General features: G+C 35.1%; 1 protein-coding gene across 7 annotated transcripts in view; it reads right to left on the bottom strand.

The window, feature by feature from the left end:
* Nucleotides 1-18,436, bottom strand: part of LOC129758040 (trichohyalin) — a 97,559-nt gene that overhangs the window by 16,207 nt on the left and 62,916 nt on the right. For 3 of the 7 annotated variants that reach the window (XM_055755456.1, XM_055755457.1, XM_055755455.1), the window contains exon 1: nt 47-311. The exons of the other annotated variants lie outside the window; for them this stretch is intronic. The gene's annotated coding sequence lies outside the window, so the exon portion shown is untranslated. Of the gene's footprint in view, nt 1-46; nt 312-18,436 lie in introns of those variants that run through there. 7 annotated transcript variants of the gene reach the window in all.

Here is an 18,436-nt window from a genome sequence, read left to right as displayed (position 1 = left end):
AGAACCAAGAAAAAAACTGCAGGTTATTGTTTCCGCGTGAAGCTACCTTTTGTCAATCACTGCTCGATTTTTTTTTCGTTCGTTGTTGTTAAAAACCAACGTTCAAAAATTTAGTATTAAAATTCAAAAATCTTCGTTTTATCCAGAAACAGTTAGAACTTTTTTAAAAGTATTAAAAAGTAATCGCGTAACACAAAACGATAAAAATCGACGAGAACTTAAACAAAAAAGAAAAATCGCGACGGAAGTACGAAAAAAAAGCCGGAGACACCGCTACTATGCGAACGCCAACATTTTCGAACGGACACTGAAAGGCAGCTAGCGCAAGTGTTTTTCACTCGATCACGAATTTTCCGAATGGGCTAAATTTACTGCTCCGCTCTTGGACTGAACGGTTGTTGTCTGTGGGTTTTGACGAGAGACGGTGCAAAGTGAAGAAACAAAAAAAAAAAAACGAACCACTTTTCAAAGAGCTTCCCATCACCCCATGATCTGGGATGAGAGCCGGTCGTGAGAGATTTGCATGATGGATGAGACAATTCGGCAAACTGAAGTTTATAGACAAGATAGTTTTTTTTCTCTCCGATACAGCTTGTAAAGATACAAATTACTAACTCATTACTAGCAAGTTAGTATTCACAAATCCATGTATAGCACCCCAAATGAACCCTGTTTCGAATTCTGAAAAAGCCCCAGAAGCCAATTCCTACTTTGAATGGGGATAAACTTATTTTAACTAATGCAGAAGGAGCCCAACAATTTGAGTCTGCTCATGATTTGAATTTAAACGTTGTTAGTCCAATTGATGCTCAAATTTCCCTTGAATAATATTCTTTCTAGGCAAAATTTATTTCAAAGTTCTTGTGAGACAAATATTGATGAAATTATTAAATTGATTTTCAAAAACATTAAAAATATGAAAGCACCGGGGGAAGATGGGACTTTCTATATTCTGTTGATTTTTTAGTGAAAATCTTTAATAAATGTTTTCACTTGGCATTTTCCCAATAAATGGAAAAATGCCAAAGTAACTCCAATTTTGAAACCTGGAAAAAGTGCTTCAGAGCTTTCAAGTTATCGACCAATTAGTTTGCTTCCTTCTCTAAGTAAACTATTTGAGAGGGTTATTCTGAATAGAATGATGATTCACATTAATCAGAATTCTATTTTCCCTGATGAACAATTTGGTTTTCGTCATGGACATTCTACTACACATCAACTTTTAAGTGTAACTTATATGATTTACGCTAGCAAATCTGAAGGTTATTCAACTGGTGTTGCTCTTCTAGATATTGAAAAAGCTTTTGACAGTGTTTGACACAAAGGTTTAGTAGCTAAATTAGCTCGACTTGATTTTCCTGTATATCTAACAAAAATTATTCAAAATTACTTGACTAGCCGAACCTTACAAGTAAGCTATAAATTCATGCTCTGAAAGGACACCCATTAGAGCTGGTGTCCCTCAGGGTAGTATACTTGGGCCAATTTTATCCAATATTTTTACTTCTGATCTTCCTGATGTACCAGAAGGAAAATGTAGAAGATTATTTGCTGATGATACTTTGCTTTCAGCTAAAGATAGGAATTTGAGGGTGGTACGCAGTAGATTGCAACAAAATTTGAATGCTTTTTTTAATTACTTAAAAATGTGAAAAATTTCTCCTAACGTTAGTTGTGGCTGTTTTGCCTTCAATTCTCATACAGTTTTCGAATATTTCAGAAAAATGCATGTTCGAACTTAAAAATTTTGAACCAAATGTGACTTATCTTATGTGATTTTTTCCGAGAAATCAAATGAAGGCTATTTAGCCACCGCACGCATCGGAAACTAATGTAATGGCCGATTTTACCCTCAATTCCCCTACATTTTTTTAAATATTTGGCTCAAACAGCATTCATTCGATTCCTAAGAAAAACACATAAGATATGAGGCTCTCAGAGCCAAAGGGGTATAAGTGACAAAATGGTCGATTTTGAGTAAATGATGCGAAACGATTCTTCACATTACAAACTATATTTGATGATTTTTTTTTTGGAATTTTAGAATTTTATTTACGTACTTTTACATTAGAATGAAAAATACAAATTCCTGAAAAATATATGGAAAATTGCCAAACACATCAATTTAAAAGCTTGTTTTCTCGAAATAAGCTTTTATGCACTTATACCCCTTTGGCTTCAAGGGCCTCATATGTTTCATTTGGTTTTAAATTTTCAAGTTCGAACATGCATTTTTCTGAAATATTTGAAAACTGTAAGGGAATTGAAGGCAAAACAGTCACAACTACATTTTCCGATTCGTGCGATGGTTCAAATAGTCTTCATTCGATTCCTCGGAAAAAAAATACACCAGTTAGTTCTCATTTGTTCCGAAATTTTCCTGTCCGAACATGCTTTTTTCTGAATAAATTGAATAACGTTGGTAAATTGAGAGTAAAATCAGCTGTAGCTCAAACAGTTTCCATTCAATTCCTCAGAAAAAAATCGAACAAGTTAGGTCTACTTTTGCTCTAAATTGTCTAGTCCAAATCAGCGTTTTTCTTAATGGTTTACAAAATATTAGGGTTTAAAAAGGCACTATATCTCCGTTCAAAAGCTCGTGCAGCGTCTGAAACGTAAATTTTTCAGATTTGCTTTTAGTTTTGTGTTAATCATATTTGTGTTAAGTATTGCAGCGCTAATATAACTACACCACTAAAATCGGTATGAAATTGCTTTTCTGGTGAATATAAATTTATTGCGGAAATCTTACGTTAGAATACTCAAAATCCATAGCAAGTTCGAAAAACGGCCATTGTTAGAAATTCGTCAAAAAATCTGTGTTCCGTATTTTCACAATCTGAAGATGCGAAAATATGCCAAATTACGTCAACTTTGCAATTCTCTTCACAAAATTTATCTGGAGTGACTTAAACAATTCTGACGATTCATTGATTGAAAAGTACAGTTTTTGCATCACTTTTTTTACATTTTTTGTTGTCATGATCTTAAAAAAATCCAAAAAAATATATTCTAAGTGGCAACGTATAGCTTCTAACTTCAACTTTCTTAAATTTTTCATTTTTCCGTAGCTAATCTATGCACAGGCTTTTTTCGAAACATTTTTTTCACTTTCAAACTGAAATAAATCTTCAGAACACTTTCATGCGTTTTTTACTAAGCCAAACAACATTTGAAACCAATTAAAATGATTACTGCACATGGTAACGTTCTGATTGGAACATTGTTTACCTAAAGAACTTCAGTAAACTTGATTTAAAACTTCACTCAGAAGGAAGTTTTGTTTTTGTTTTTCTTCGTATATTCATACACAAAATCGAGGGATTAACATACAAAAAATGGTATTTTTCTTTCAAACTTTGAATCTTTTTGGCAAATTTTCGTGTTCGGAGCAAATTGTCAAAAACTATCACAGAGTTTAGTTTCGGTAAAAATGCCAAAAAGTAGTCAAATTACTTTTGTTAGTTGCTGATTTTTTTGTGATTTTCATTCGCAAGGATGATTCATTTCTCAAGATTTTTCAATCGTTATTTGAATAACGACTTGTGATATAGCTCAGTTGGCAAGTCAGCTGCTTCCTGAGCCGATGTCCGTGAGCTCGAGCCCAAAAGTAAACATCGATCAAAGATGTACCGGATAAGTTTTTTAATGACTGTTCGCCAACTGCATCGTTGATACAAGTCGCGAATGACATAAAGATGTTTAAACGACTATAATCGAAACAATTAAAAAAGACTGAAAAATCTTGAACGATGAATCATCCTTGCGGATGAAAATCCAAAAACAAAACGACTGAAAAAGGATGCTGGCACGCAACCTTATAGATTACGTAGTATTTTACATGTTTATTAGAAGATTCAAAAACATTTTAAGAAAAAAAAATGCTGGAGCCGTGAAAATAAATATTTAAATATTAAGTAAAAACCAACAACGTATCAAACAGCTTTGTTGCAAATCGCCATTCGATTCAAACAAACAAATATTGTGAATCGTTTGGGAACTGACAACACTTACTTCCGACAATTTTGTACAAACATAATTTTTCCTCGTCGGAAGTCCGACTTCTGAAGTTAAAGTGCTTGCGCGATAAAAATATTGAAACTAAACAAAACTTGTAATCCTAAATTTGAATGAGTTGAGTTAACACAAACATTCAACATTAGCACATAATATACAGTACAAAGAATGTTTCAAATAAGTCATAGATGTTTTGAAGTAACCGACTCTTATCGATATCTAATAATTTACAAAACTCGCCAGAAAGTCGATCCATTCATTCAAATGATAATTTAGTGCATCTTGGAAATAACGATATACACATCATATGATGATTTGCTTTAGTGTTTCTCGGCTACACTGACCAAAATGCAACCTATCAGCAGAGCTGTCAAATTAGGGTTGTCAAATTTCGGGTCTAAGACCAAGCCCACCGCAAGTTGCTATTTCTGTCGGTATTTTAGAAGTTTTGATTGGTTGCGTTTTTATCTACTTACTTATTTTCGCACCCATTGTTGCGATCCAGGTTGGTAATTGTGTTTGTTTATTTTCTGATAGCAACTACCGGCTGCGTTGCTACCGGGTTGCTACATAAACGCATCCTGTAACAACCTACTGCTCGAATGCTATTTCTCGAATCAAGTTAGCGACTGTTGGTGCGATGATGGGTTGATAAATATGTTGCTGAATGTACTCGATTCGCGGTTTAGCAACCATTGGTGGGCTTGGTCTAACTACCGTTACATAAATCCAATTTTTCTTTGAATACGCAATATCGTCGAAACCGCCTATTTTTCCTTGAAATTTGGGTGGCACTTTCCAACTGGGATGACATTCCATCAAAAGCCATCGATGCGCACTCTGGCATCGATATTGCGTACTGCTGGAAAAATTATCCAACAAACGAAATCGAGTGTCCAGTCACTATGGTCAGCAGGCTTCTTCGATTCTCTTGATTTTTGCTCACTTTTTCTCATCTGCTTGTTAAACTCCTAAGAGAAACATGCTTTCTCACACTGAAACCGATCAAGCACCCCACGTTTTGTTGCAGAGCATTTAAAAAACGCAGTCACCCAATTTCATTCTCGCAGGGAGAAATGTTCATCAGCTTCTCAGTTACTGGCTGAGAAATCAACGACCAAACAGGGAAGGACGCTTCGGTTGTGGTTTATTTCAGCCAGGCTTGTAATTGGTCACCATCGTTTGAATTTTTCCGGAGACCATCACCACACATCGTTCGTGACAATCGTGGAGAGCGCAATCGTTTGATCGGAGAGCAAAAAAATGTCAAACGAAATTTTGATCTTTTTTGTGGTTAGTTGTTTGACTGTCATCCCTCTTGCGTAGATAATCGAGATAATCATTCCATATTGCTCGACCAACACATCCAAACATCACCCGGCGCTGCAGAGTGACGCATTTTTTTTTCAACAGGAGGGAGTGAATAGAAAAGATTGCATTTGCTTATTGAGTCTGTAAATTCTGCTGCGTGAAAGAGATAGGCGATGTCGTAAACTGTCGGGAATGATGGTCGCTTGACCATCAAATTATCCCTCTCGTGTACCAAGACACGAAATTTCGTTCGACAATCACACAAAGAAGAATGAATGTCGTTTCGTTTGATGGTAGTCGACTGTTCGGCAAGTTTTCGGTCGCATTCGTTTGATGGCACGAACAATGATACTGATAAAAGCAGGCTGTGCGACTGTCAGAGAAAATGTCGATGGTTTACAAGTCTGATTTCAGCACTTGCTGAGGCCAATGTTCCATAATTTCATATAGAAAGAGGACGGTTCAATCACACATTAAAGCTGTCCACGTGATTTGGTGAAACGATCAAATTTCATTTGCGATTTGCATTTCTTTTTCTCTTAGGAGCGATGAGAATAGTAAAACTATGCCCTTGCCTTCACTGAGCAATTCATTTCACTGATCACACGTAGCGCTAATGAGGTGTTTTCAGAGTCACAAACCAACAGTGCTCTGACAGTAGAAGAGTGATCATTCGTTAGAGAAAAAATTTCTCTTGGCTCTCTCAGCAGCAGATGATGAAATGCTCATTTAAAATTTCCTCACAATTATTAGGAGCGAAAAAGTTCACTGTCTCCTTTCGGGCAAGATGAGCCAAATGAAACCTGATGGTCAGTGCTTTCAGGGTGCGTCCATAAACAAGTAATGATGCAAAATTAAAGATTTCAAAAGGTCATTGAGGGTCTCCGTAGATTTTTTTTATTTGGATGCACCCGAATAAAGTTACAAGCCGCAAAACTTCAAATACGACTATACTCTATACGACCAGCTGGTGACCAAATTCTGATGTCTTCTGATGGAGGTTGAAACCTTTGTCAAGGCTGACTTGGGGCAAATCCCTGGTCAAACAATTTTTCCAGTCAAATTTAAATTTGTTTTTGCCTACAAATTTGCACGAAAATTTATGATGTAGCAGGGCATTTGCAACTGTGGCAAAAACACGAAAGTTTTCGTTACACATGAGACAATGACGTCGAAACTACACCAAAAAGAGTATCTCCAAACCGAAGCGCTCGAAGCGCCAACAGTAGGTGAAATAGAAGCGGCAATCAAAGTCATAAAATCTAACAAAGTGACTGTGATCGATTGCAATCCTGCTGAAATGCTCAAAGCCGACCCTGCCTTGTCAGCACAAATGTAGCACCGTCTTTTAGCTGACATCTTGTATACTGCAACATTCCCGGCCGACTGGATGCAGGGTATCCTCGTAAAGGTCCCGAAGAAAAAAGACTTGACAGAGTGCGGTAACTGGCGTGGTATACCTTTGATCTGTACAACTAAAACAAATCAACGAATTCCAGGACTCTCTTCTGCTGGTGTTCATCGATTTCGGAAAAACATTCCATCGACTAAACCATTAAAACATCTGAAACTAGTCTATTTCATCGAGTACGAGGCATTTTCTTGCAAGGTTCTGCACGACGGTGTCTGTTCTAACCCAATTCCGGTGACTGCTGGAGTGAGACAATGACCGCAACTTTGCCTCATCGTAATGGATTAGATCGAATGACTGCCGACGTTAAAACATTTCATTTATTAATAAAGTGTTGCAGTTTTCTTTTATAAATTTTGTTCTATTAAAAGACATTTAAATTCGATTTTTCATATAATTTAAACCCCAAAAAAATGAATGGAACTTATCTGTTAAATTTGGTAGAGCACTTAATTAGTATTTGAATAATAGAATTTTGCCATTACAATATAGGTTCCAAGTAACTGTATCCAAGTATCCAATCTTACAAGCAATTCGCTTTTGTCTTTTCGTTGATTCATAAGTTTTAATCGAATTTAAATGCCTTTTAACAAAACAAAATATATAAAAGAAAACTGCAACATTTTATTAATAAATTAAATGTTTTAACGTTTTTTCTATAAGGCCCGAACAAATTTTAAATCCTTCTTTTGTCACTCGGAGTTGGAACATCGTAAGGGGGGGGGACAATAAAAAATAATGCGAAAAACAAATAAATTGGAATAAATCGCACGAAAGCTTGTATGCAACCAAATTCCATACTCCATCATTGAACAAAACCTATAAATCAAGTACTTTTACTATCGAATAATTCAATAAAATCAAGATTAGAAAAGGTGGAAAAACTCACATCTTTCAAAATTTGTATGTTGGTCTTGTAATCTTGCGGATATTTGAATTTTTCGTCGAAATTAACATAAAATACTTCAAACTTTATTTTTTCCCCCCTTCGGGTTTTTGGAAATTTCGAAGGGGGAGGTGACAAAAGAAGAAATTGATATTTGTTCCAGCCTAAGTAAAACAGGTAATTTTTACATAAAATGCGTATTTTCAATCATTCAAATTTCTACTATTTCCACCGATTTCCGCGCTAATTCCAAATGAAAATGGTTCCGCTTATCATAAAAAATAATCACAAAAAAGGGAGTGTTGCGAAAATGTGCACTTTTCGATGAACGAGCCTTCCAAAATTGCCAATAAATTACACTAAATGCTTTCTATAGAACTTCAGCAACTTCTAAACCCATCATAATGTATGAGACAATTGAAGATCGTGGCTTGTTACAACTTTGTTTCAAAGACAGCGAACCATTTTATCCAATCTATAACGTGTTAGGCTCAAAAAACTGTTTTTTCAACAGATTTTTTTTACTTTGACTGTAACTCCTAAGGGTGATGTGACAGGACTTTGACATATTCAACAAACTTATGTATTTTGATCAGATAAACAAGTTTGTCGAAGACATCAAAGCCCTAATTTGAAAAACAAAAAAGTTAGCATTTTTATCTCGCTATCGGTGGACCCCTCGGCAAAAATTTTGACACTAGAATATGCTCCTTGTAAAACTGAACAATGTTGCTGAAGACATAAAATGTCTATCTCTTCATCCCTGGGCGTTATTAATTTCGTACAGCTAGATTGATGTTCTGCACCACTGTGCAATGGTTGCCAGAATTTTTCCAGCACGTAGACAAATCCAGGCTATTTTATCTAAAACCAAACCTGGCAAAATCCGGGCATTCGATTCCAAAATTTCGAGTAAAAATCCGTGCAAATTTGGTCAAAACCCAGGAACGACCAAACACAAATCAAGAAAAAAAACTTGAATTTTAATATCAGCCGTTTCTACATCGTGCTTCAGGCTTTCAAAAAACTTTTCAAGATTATTTTTATAAAAAAAAATCGTTCAGGAAGCATAAATGAAACATTTTACAAAACAATTTGCTGGGAAAAATGTTTCTTTACACAGAACGTTGCATTACCGGCATTACCGACTTTCTTCCAAGGTTAAACAGCAACTTTGGGTTGTTCATTAACATCGAAAACTTGAGTGAGTAAATGGCTTTGACCGGTTTGATGATCTTTGATCCACCAAGGATTTGATAGATTCTTCTCCTCCTGGACAAACTTTCAACCATTTTTTCCAGATCAAGTCGATGGAAATCAACACAGGAAATCCTTGGTAGCTGAGCAACAAGGAACAGAAAATTTCGTGGTAGCTGGGCAACAAGATTAGTGGAGTATCAGGAGGTATCTTGAGAATCAGATAACTCCTGATGGTGGTATCAAGAAAGACATGGAACCCCGGATCAGAAAAGCCAGATTTGCGTTTGCAAGTCTCCGAAATATCTGGTGGTCTCGCTAGACCTCTCTATGAAATAAAATTCGAAACTTCAACCCAAATGTTAGATCCGTATTCTTGTACGGGTGCAAAACTTGGTGCACATATGCGGTGACGACGCGAAAACTGCAAGTTTTTGTGAATCGCTGCTGAAATCCGCACAGTTGACTAAAACCTTGGCTGGCGGCAAGTGAAGACGCTGGCTCCGGATGGCCAGAACAGTAAAAATCTTTTATCTCAGCCCTATGCGTCGGACCCTTAGGTAGGTAGGTAGGAGTTTAAAAATCGTTAATAAATTTTCAAGTGTTTTTGGTTAGCTTTGAAGACTTGTTTACGCTATAAACTAAGGATATATTCAGAAACAATTATTAGATGAAAAAAATCCTGTATGGACGTAGAGGAAAGAATGAGTTATTACAACTGCCATTGCAATACTCAGGGTTGCTAGCGAACCGGGAAAACCGGGAAAACCGGGAAAAACTTTGGAATTTCATCATCTCACCGGGAAACCGGGAAAAAACCGGGAATTTCGGCACCTCACCGGGAAAATTTACATGTTTTGAAATTTTTTCACAGAGTTTCAAAGATATTTTTAAAATTATTTCAAAATTTGGGAGTATTTTTTAAGAGTCTCGATATAGAATTATCTCATAAACGCTTATTCGTTCATTTGTAAACAATCGAAGTTTGAATCGCTTTTTTAACAAATTGCGGAGAAATATGAGTTATCTCATTTTTTTCGCTCTCCGCAAGTGTGCTACACTTACAAGCATAACTCAAATGTTATAAATTTAACAATGAAACTATTATAGACAAAACTAACTACAGTCGATCCTGGATAAGTTAAAGTCCAAAGCACTGAACTTTTTTTCTCGCTTGAAGAGGATTCTAACTTAACCAGGTTCTATTTTATAATGGGTCAGCAACATACAAATGCTTAAAAGTGATCTAGAAATGCAACTATTCAATGTGTATTTGTTAGAAATGCACCTGACACCAGTTGATGCATCAGTTCGAAGGTTTCTGAGTAAGTTTCAATATGGTACAAAAGTGTTATTTTCTCCAATTTCCCTGGTCTAGTCAGGAAAACGACTCTAGCTTATAGAGGTTTTACACTCTCATTTGAAGAGGTTTTGTGTTTTGCAAAGCTTGAGACTTGATGTTTTCTCTCACTATTGAGGTTTCTCGCACATCCAGATTCGGCTGTACTAGTTTTAGTTTCGACGTCAAATTATTCAGTGTTCGATATACATATTTCATGAAAATATTTATGCAAAAGCCAAATAATTTGGCAGCGTGAGACGTTTTTGAGCAGAGTTATACTTCTTTTTACCAGAAAAAGATATTGGTGTTCCAATGTTATTGTTGTTCTGTATTTCTTTTGAATTGGCCTGAGGAAGGAAGCATTACATTGCAAGTGTTAAATTTTGAATTCATTCTACGTTAAGCTGTTGCTTAAAGTGTCCGAAATCTAAGGTCTTAAACCTGATCAAAAATAATATCCTACACTCAAACAATTAAAGCTCAGCCCTGTATTATACACGATTTCTTGCATGAGCTTTTATTACGTCGTATGAAAAAAATGAGCGGACGCAATTCTTCCATTTAGAATATTTGTAGCCTGGACAGCATATTCTATATGTAAAATACAGAATTTAAAGTTGTTTTGATAACTTTTCAGCAGTTTTCTGTGAATTCTTAAGATGTTTCAAACGACGTAATGAAAGATCAGGCGAGATTTCTATATTTTCACGAACCTTTAGTTCAAATGACTATTACGAAAGTTATTCATTGTTCAATTCAGTTAAAATTTTTTTTTCAAAAACATGCCTTCGTATTTGTACCAACAAATATAACTGCATATGGAAAATAATGATTTTATAGTATGTTTGGATGTCTTTTAAACAGATTTCTATACAAATTATACCTTTTTTTTCTAGAACTTTATAAAAAATCTTGAAAATTATATTGGTTGTAAGTACTACATCATAGTTTCAAGATAAATTAATCGGACTTATTTTTGCAAAATTGATGAAATTGCGGAGCAAAACAACGAATAGATGCCCCGTTCGTTAGATTTGTTAAAAATAATCATGAAAATCTGTCAATTGATACGAAAAGACTACGTGTTAGAAGACGCCGAAGTGTGTTTGTCATGATTTCTAACCGGTTTACAAGTTTTGGGATACATTTATTAGAAATTTGAAGCCCTGTATATTGATTTTTTTTTATTCACCATGATTTTATATGAAAACTAGCTGACCCGGTAAACTTCTTTTCACCTGTTACTCAATAAATCGTTAGAAAATGTTTCATCAACACATCTTTAATTTCTTCGTGCTCGGGAATCAGTTTTCATGAAAATCGTCTTCAAGTTGTTCGAGTTGTGTCCCATTTCTGGTTGGTTTTGTATGGGAGCCCTCCCTTCCATAAAATGTGACATTCTCGAAACTAAAATACAAACCATCTCTGGCCCGAAAAACCCTCGGATACCAAATTTCACTTCATTCCGACCGTCCGTTTGTACGTAATGTTGTTACAAAGAAAACGCCTTCATTTTTATATATAAGACGAGTATAAAAAATATCGAGAAGACCATTATTTATAACCGGGAAAAAACCTGGGAAAAACCGGGAAAAACTTTGGAATTTCAAAACGAAAACTCGCTAGCAACCCTGAATACTACACACATAGCGATACAATGAAATAATGTGAATGAAAAATTCATTACCGGGCGGTTGGTTTTTTCATTCTTTATACTTTTGTCACAAGAGGCTATACGCTTGGTTGGCCGTCTTCAATCGAGCAAGTGTTGTTGAAAAGCTTGTTTTTCACGATTCTCGGTTGCAAAAATAACTTTCCGTTGTTCGCTATTCTTAGAGCCGGATTTGAGCGATCGTCTTAATAAGACAAAAACATATTGCGGCGAGTGCCATTATTGTGCGGTCGAAACGTGTTGGATTCAAATTTCTTTCGGTGTTTTTTGAAGGGTGCCACGAAGGTTTTTTTTGTCAAGTGTATTCACCTACCAAACAAAAAATTGTATCTTATGTGATTTTATGATAGGTACATTTAAAACAGTTTTGGCTATTTGCAAAACAATTTAGACTAGTAAAATATCTGATTCTCGACAGCTTTTACTTGTTTTCTTGGAAATAAAAACCTTTGCAAAAAAATCACTGACTAGACTAGTGTTTTTGTGCTAAAATATGATTAATATTATGAAAATGACTATCTTGTAAAGCTTAGTTCTTTTAGAAATGGGACACTTTCTTTTGCTGATAACTCGTTTACTAGTAATTGGACTTTCAAAATTTTGGCAGCAAATTGTTGCCTGTTAAAAGTACTATCCGACATATTTTTTTCAAAATTTAAAAATTACGCGTTTTTGAAATATTAACGATGCAAGAGAAAAAGGAAAAAATAATTTTACACAGTTTCATTCAAAATCCATCATAATCAAATTGATAGCTGACAAAACCGTTGATTATTCGAAGAATTACTGTATGTGAGTGGTCGAAAGTATGCAAATACTGTCAAAAATGTCCACAAAGTTCAAATCAAGCATTGGAGTGAAGCATATGATCGGCAACTTCGGCTAAGGGTCATCAGAGAATCAAGTCTCATACCAGCATTTTTAATTTTCAAAAAGCGAAAAACTAAGGGTAGATCGCTGAAATTTCCAAAAAAAAATTTTTCTCCGATAAGCTGAAAGTGTTGCCTGGTAATGAGTCATTTCAACCACACCTCAAACACTAAATTTTTGCTAGTTCCAGAGCTCGTAAGCTGTATAGCCGGTTCCGAGGCTTTGGGACAGATGATTTCTGATGAACGACAAAACTTATGAAATACCCTATTTTAAACAAATTCCAGCGGTTGAGTCCTATATCATGTCTGCTCGTGGCAAGGTCCCGAGTATATAAAGTATGTATTTGCTGGTTATTTTTTATGAAATATTATGTTTTGCCAAAATTCTGCTCCTGTGGAAAGAAATAACAATATTCAAATCGAAAACTATGGTTTTTGCTGTTTTTAAAAGCCTAAAAAGAGTAATCTTTTATGGATTCTTCGCAAACTACGATCTATACTAACCGATTATACTTTAAGTTTAATCTCATGATGGTTTTACTTCGTTATTGCCAGATTTTGATAGCAGAAATTCCATTAAAAACGCTTAAAATGTGACTCAAAAATAATCAAATTTGTTAATTTCGGAACATCTGCATCCACTAAATTGCCCTCAGTTTCTTTTAAAAAGCAGCGGAAACTGAAGGAAGAGGGTGTAGCCACCTAAAATATAGATTAGACGAAGTATTAGTTTGAAAAACTGATCAATATCATGACTGAAAAAAGTGTGCGCTAGTCGATGGGAGGTACCAAGAATAAAGTAGAATTTATTCTTACAAAAAAACGACAAATATTTTTTTTCAAATTTTTTCATGAATTATCATAAAATTACCTTCATTTTCTGCATACGAAGTTTTTAGATCAAACGAAAGGTTTTTGAGATACAGGCATTCGTAACTGTCCCATTACTAAAAGAACTAAGCTTTATATTCTCGACACTTTTTGCCGAGCAAAAATCTCAACACTAAATTTTTATAAACTTTTTACTAAACCTTCCCGATGGTCTAGTTTGCGTCATTCATTTAAGTTTTCCCTATGTACTTTGTTGGGAAAGAAATATAAATATTTGGCTTGTCTACTTCAATGCGTTTTTGAACCATGTATGCAGTATTTACATATCCTGTGTGTACGACCCAAGTAACACCGATAGTTTTGTTAGACTCTTTAATCCTCTTATGAAACCTAAACTTGGTCTAGTAGTATGCTATAAAACTTAAAGTTTTACTTGGGGATGCCGATAGTTATATTTTTATGTTCATTCATTCATCGATAAATCAATCCAAAAAATACACCGAATGACAGGAAACACAATTAACAATTCTGTACCTTATATTAATGGCATTAAAACTGCTTTCGTTTGAAATTAATTTCAGTTAATCGATGTTTTGAAATTTTCCATATTATATGTAAGGCAATTAAAGTGATGTACAAATTACACACTATTTTTCGATAATAGTTCTCTAGTTTTGAGCTACAGAATCCGAATATTTTTTATGAACAAAAAGTGGTCGATTTTTGAAATAGGATTTGATCATATCTAGAGTTTGTTTTGATTAGGTCGTATGAACCAATATAAACAAAACTGAGTTATCTACTGCAAACAATTGACAAAGATGTAATGTATGATCGGTAAAAATTTGGTTTCATTCGATCAATGAATAACTTTTTCAAATTGATTTGAATTTAGGACGTATGATGACTTTCTAATTTTTGAGTGCAATTTGGTTTTTGTGTCGTTTTGCTCTTGCCGTGCTTTGCCGGGATGCAAATGGTCGCAAAATAAACAGTTCGTCGAGTTGGTTATACGACGTTATGAATCGTCACGAAAAGTTCGGTTAGTGTTATTAATTTAAATTAAAGGAGAAAGAACTGTGCATGGGTGATACAAGCGATGATATAAGGGTGATTTGACGCTGCAAATTGGTCTCAGGTGAGTACAATAAATAGCAATTTTCACTTTGTAAATAGCCATAGTATTTTTTTTGTCATTACAGAAGCAGCCGAAATAGTTGAAGGTTATGGATGCTTTTTGCACACCTCGATCGGCCAGGAGAGGGTCAGTTTTTTCCCGGAAATGTCCAAGTGGTTCCCAAAGGCCACATCCAGAAAGCAAAAATATCAGGCTCCCTTGAAAGGATAATTTCCGCGATTAGGATGAAGGATTTTTTTTTGTTTAAAGTATTTCCTCAATCAAATCCGAATGAATGATTGAAAATTTAAGGCAATCGAATCGGTTTTTGGAATCAAATTTATCGAGTAACCAAAGGACGTATGCGCCAAATGATAAATACATTAGGTCGTAAGTACATCTTCATTGATTAAAAGTGAAATAACATCGATTTCTATTATGTCGGCATGTTCTGTGTCCATTTTTACGTTGACTTAAAAAATTACAGATGAACTGGACAAGCATTCATAAAATGAGAATTGAAAATGTGGTTCAGAACTTTAACATCGATTTTCTCAAAACATGTTCAGTGGCTCATACGACCTAATCAAAACAAACTCTAGATATGTTCCGAAATTTCAAACGCGTTTTCTCGGTTCGAGCGGTTCGAGCTAACTGTTATTTTTGCACTTGTAAAATGTTACCCTACACTGAACCCAAATTCACTCTTAAAATACACATGATTTTTCATTTAAAAACAAGGATCCAGTGATTTTCTTCCATTCAAGTGCGACATATACATTTCACTTGGCATTCACTTAAATTTCAAGTGAATTCATCCACATTCACTTCAGTCGTCATTTGAATTTGAAGTGAGAAAAAATATTCACTTCCCCATCACTTGAATTTCAAGTGAATGTCGGGTTGTAATTGTGTTTATTTTCAGAGTTCAAAATGGCAAATTCTAAAGAGCAGCGTTTAAAGCTTATGCTGGATTCGGATTTTCCCAATTTTTTACTAGGCGATTTTGGCGGTAGTTTGTGTTAAACGTGATGTAAGAAAAAGTTATTTAAAGGTGTTATCATGTTTCAGCTTGTGGGTTGAACTAGACAGATTTTCTGGTTTTCTGGTCAGGGAAGATTTAGAAGTCGCACTATCCGCAGTAACCGATCTGCCTTGGGATTACGGAATTCTGATCATCATTGAGACAAAATCCTGATACGAATTTTGGTTTTTTCACGGCCATTTAGATTACCGCTAGATGTAATGTTTCGTCGGGTTATGATTATGAAATCGATTTCAATTCAGGGATTCAAAATTTGAATTCTGGTTCAAAATGCAGAATTTAGAATTAAAATTTAAAAATAAGATTCAGATTTAGCTCGAAGTTTAAATTAAAAAAAAAAAGATTGATTATTCATATTCCAGAGTCAGTTTGAAACACATAAAATTTTTATAAAATAAGATCTAAATTGAGTTTAAATATTTAGTTCTTTGAAAAATCTAGATTTAAATTGAAACTATTTTTGCAGGATTTTAATAAACAAATACATTTTGATATTCTAATTTTTGATGATGAAAGAGCTTGTACTTAATCTTCAGGTGACAATTCAGCTGGAAATATATTTATTGGTTTGTTGTTTAACATTATTTATATTGTAAATACTTTAAAAACAATATTTAAACATAAAACTCAAACTTTAATCGTCCGTTTAATCGAGTTTACAAGAGTTGAAATTAAACCTGATTTGAACCGAAAACTTAACCTTTTAATTTTATTTTTAAATTTTTGACACATTTTCACCGATGTTTTCTTTCAAATGCCTTCAAGACCCCTTATTTATTTCTAAAGCTTCATACAAAACTGGAATCTTTTAGAAAGTTATGATATTAAATGAATAACTAATAATAGAAAAGCATTTAGGGAGGAGTTCGAGTAGGCGTTGACACACGCGAACGTCAAAATTTTTCGCTCCTAGAAAAATTCGTTCTAACTAAGAGCAAGTTCACTGGTGTGGGGAAAAAGCGGTAGAAATTTTAACATTTTGAAAATTTTACCATGCAAAAATGTTTTCAAGATCTTTAGGCGTTGTATATTTTTACAACACTGGAAGATCTGTCATAGCGGTAACAACATTCATTGGACCCCAACATATTTATACATTGTCGGATAGATGGATTCTTGACAATTTCAAACATCAATGAAATAATTAAATACAGAAAAGCTGTCAGAAGTTATGAGTATTTTAAAAATAAAATTAATTTTTCGGACTTTTAACTTTCTGTACCAGTTTCTAAAATCCTGGTAATACATATCGACTTTATTTTGAAATGATGAGTAATTAGAATAAATTACCTACACAATGAATATAATATCATCAAAATCGGTTAACATTTACAGCCAGGAGAACGACATCAAATTACAACGCATATTTCCAGGAAACGGATATTTAGCGAACGGCTTTGGAAGGTTAAAAAACTTGAAGGCCAAAGATCTTGAAAATGTTTTTGCATGGCAAAATTTTCAAAATGTGCAAAAAGTGACAAAATTTCTACGACTTTTTCCCAACACCAGTGAACTTGCTCTAAAGAAGTAAAAAATAAAAAAAAGGAAGAACTAATATCAAATCGAATAAAAAAAAACAGCAGGATGTGAGAAGAAACTATTCAACCTCAGAAACTTCGGTTGCAGAAGGTTCCGATTCCGGATTCCGAAGCAACAATTCCGGATCAGTGAACGATATTCCAATCAATCAATTTCAATGATTTTATAACAATAACAATATGAGGATCAAGGAATTTTGATGAAAAAATTACCGTTCTGTTCAATTAATTCAACTCCAACCGATCGTGATGAATTAATATTGAAGATATCTTTAAGGTGACCAATTTCAGTATTTAATCATCGGTACGCACCATTTCTCATGCCAATTCGGAAGTTCTCTTCTCTGGCCACCAACGACCGACTGTTCCTGTTACAAGTCGTCCCGTTGATCGGTCAGGTGGTTCAGAGGGAGGCTTCCAATTGCCATGTCACGGCAAGTATTCGTCTGCTTCGAGCACTTCACCCAGTGATGCATTTTTGCCTTCTAGCCTTGCATCAAACAGGATTCCTTGCAATGACGCAGCTTGGTGCTATTACCAAAACGTTCGGGGCCTACGCACCAAAACAGAGGACTTCTATTTGGCAACCACCGATTGTAGCTACGATGTCATCATACTGACCGAAACTGGCTTGACGGATTCAATCAATGCTGCCCAACTATTCGGCAATAGGTATTCCGTTTTTCGTTGCGACCGCAGCTCCAGAAATAGTTTTAAAAAAAGCTTTGGTGGAGTTTTGATTGCTGTTAAACAACACCACGTGAGCAGCTTTGTCACTACTGATAGCGGGAATGATTTGGAACAAGTCTGTGTTGCAGCGAATATCAACGGGAAAAAATTTATTTTCTGTGCCATATACGTGCCTCCTGACAAAAGCAATTGTACGCACATTTTGGAGTCCCATGTGGCCACCGTACGCGAGTTGTGCACCCGTGCTTCTGCTGAGGAGTCCGTCTTGGTATGTGGCGATTATAACCAACCTCGTTTGTTGTGGGAGGCGAGTGATGCAGGTGCGATTCTCTTGAATGTTACACCCATCAGTGCTGCCGCTGCCTCATTGATCGATGGAATGAATTCGCTCAATCTGAATCAATTCAACGCTATCAGCAATCACCTCGGTCGGATACTGGATCTTGTTTTTGGTTCTAGTGAGGAACTAATTGTAATTAGAAATGCTCCCGATGTACTCGTACCGAT

Source organism: Uranotaenia lowii, chromosome 3 (assembly GCF_029784155.1).
Source record: "Uranotaenia lowii strain MFRU-FL chromosome 3, ASM2978415v1, whole genome shotgun sequence".
Lineage (NCBI taxonomy): Eukaryota > Metazoa > Arthropoda > Insecta > Diptera > Culicidae > Uranotaenia > Uranotaenia lowii.
This window is presented reverse-complemented; position numbering and strand designations above follow the sequence as displayed.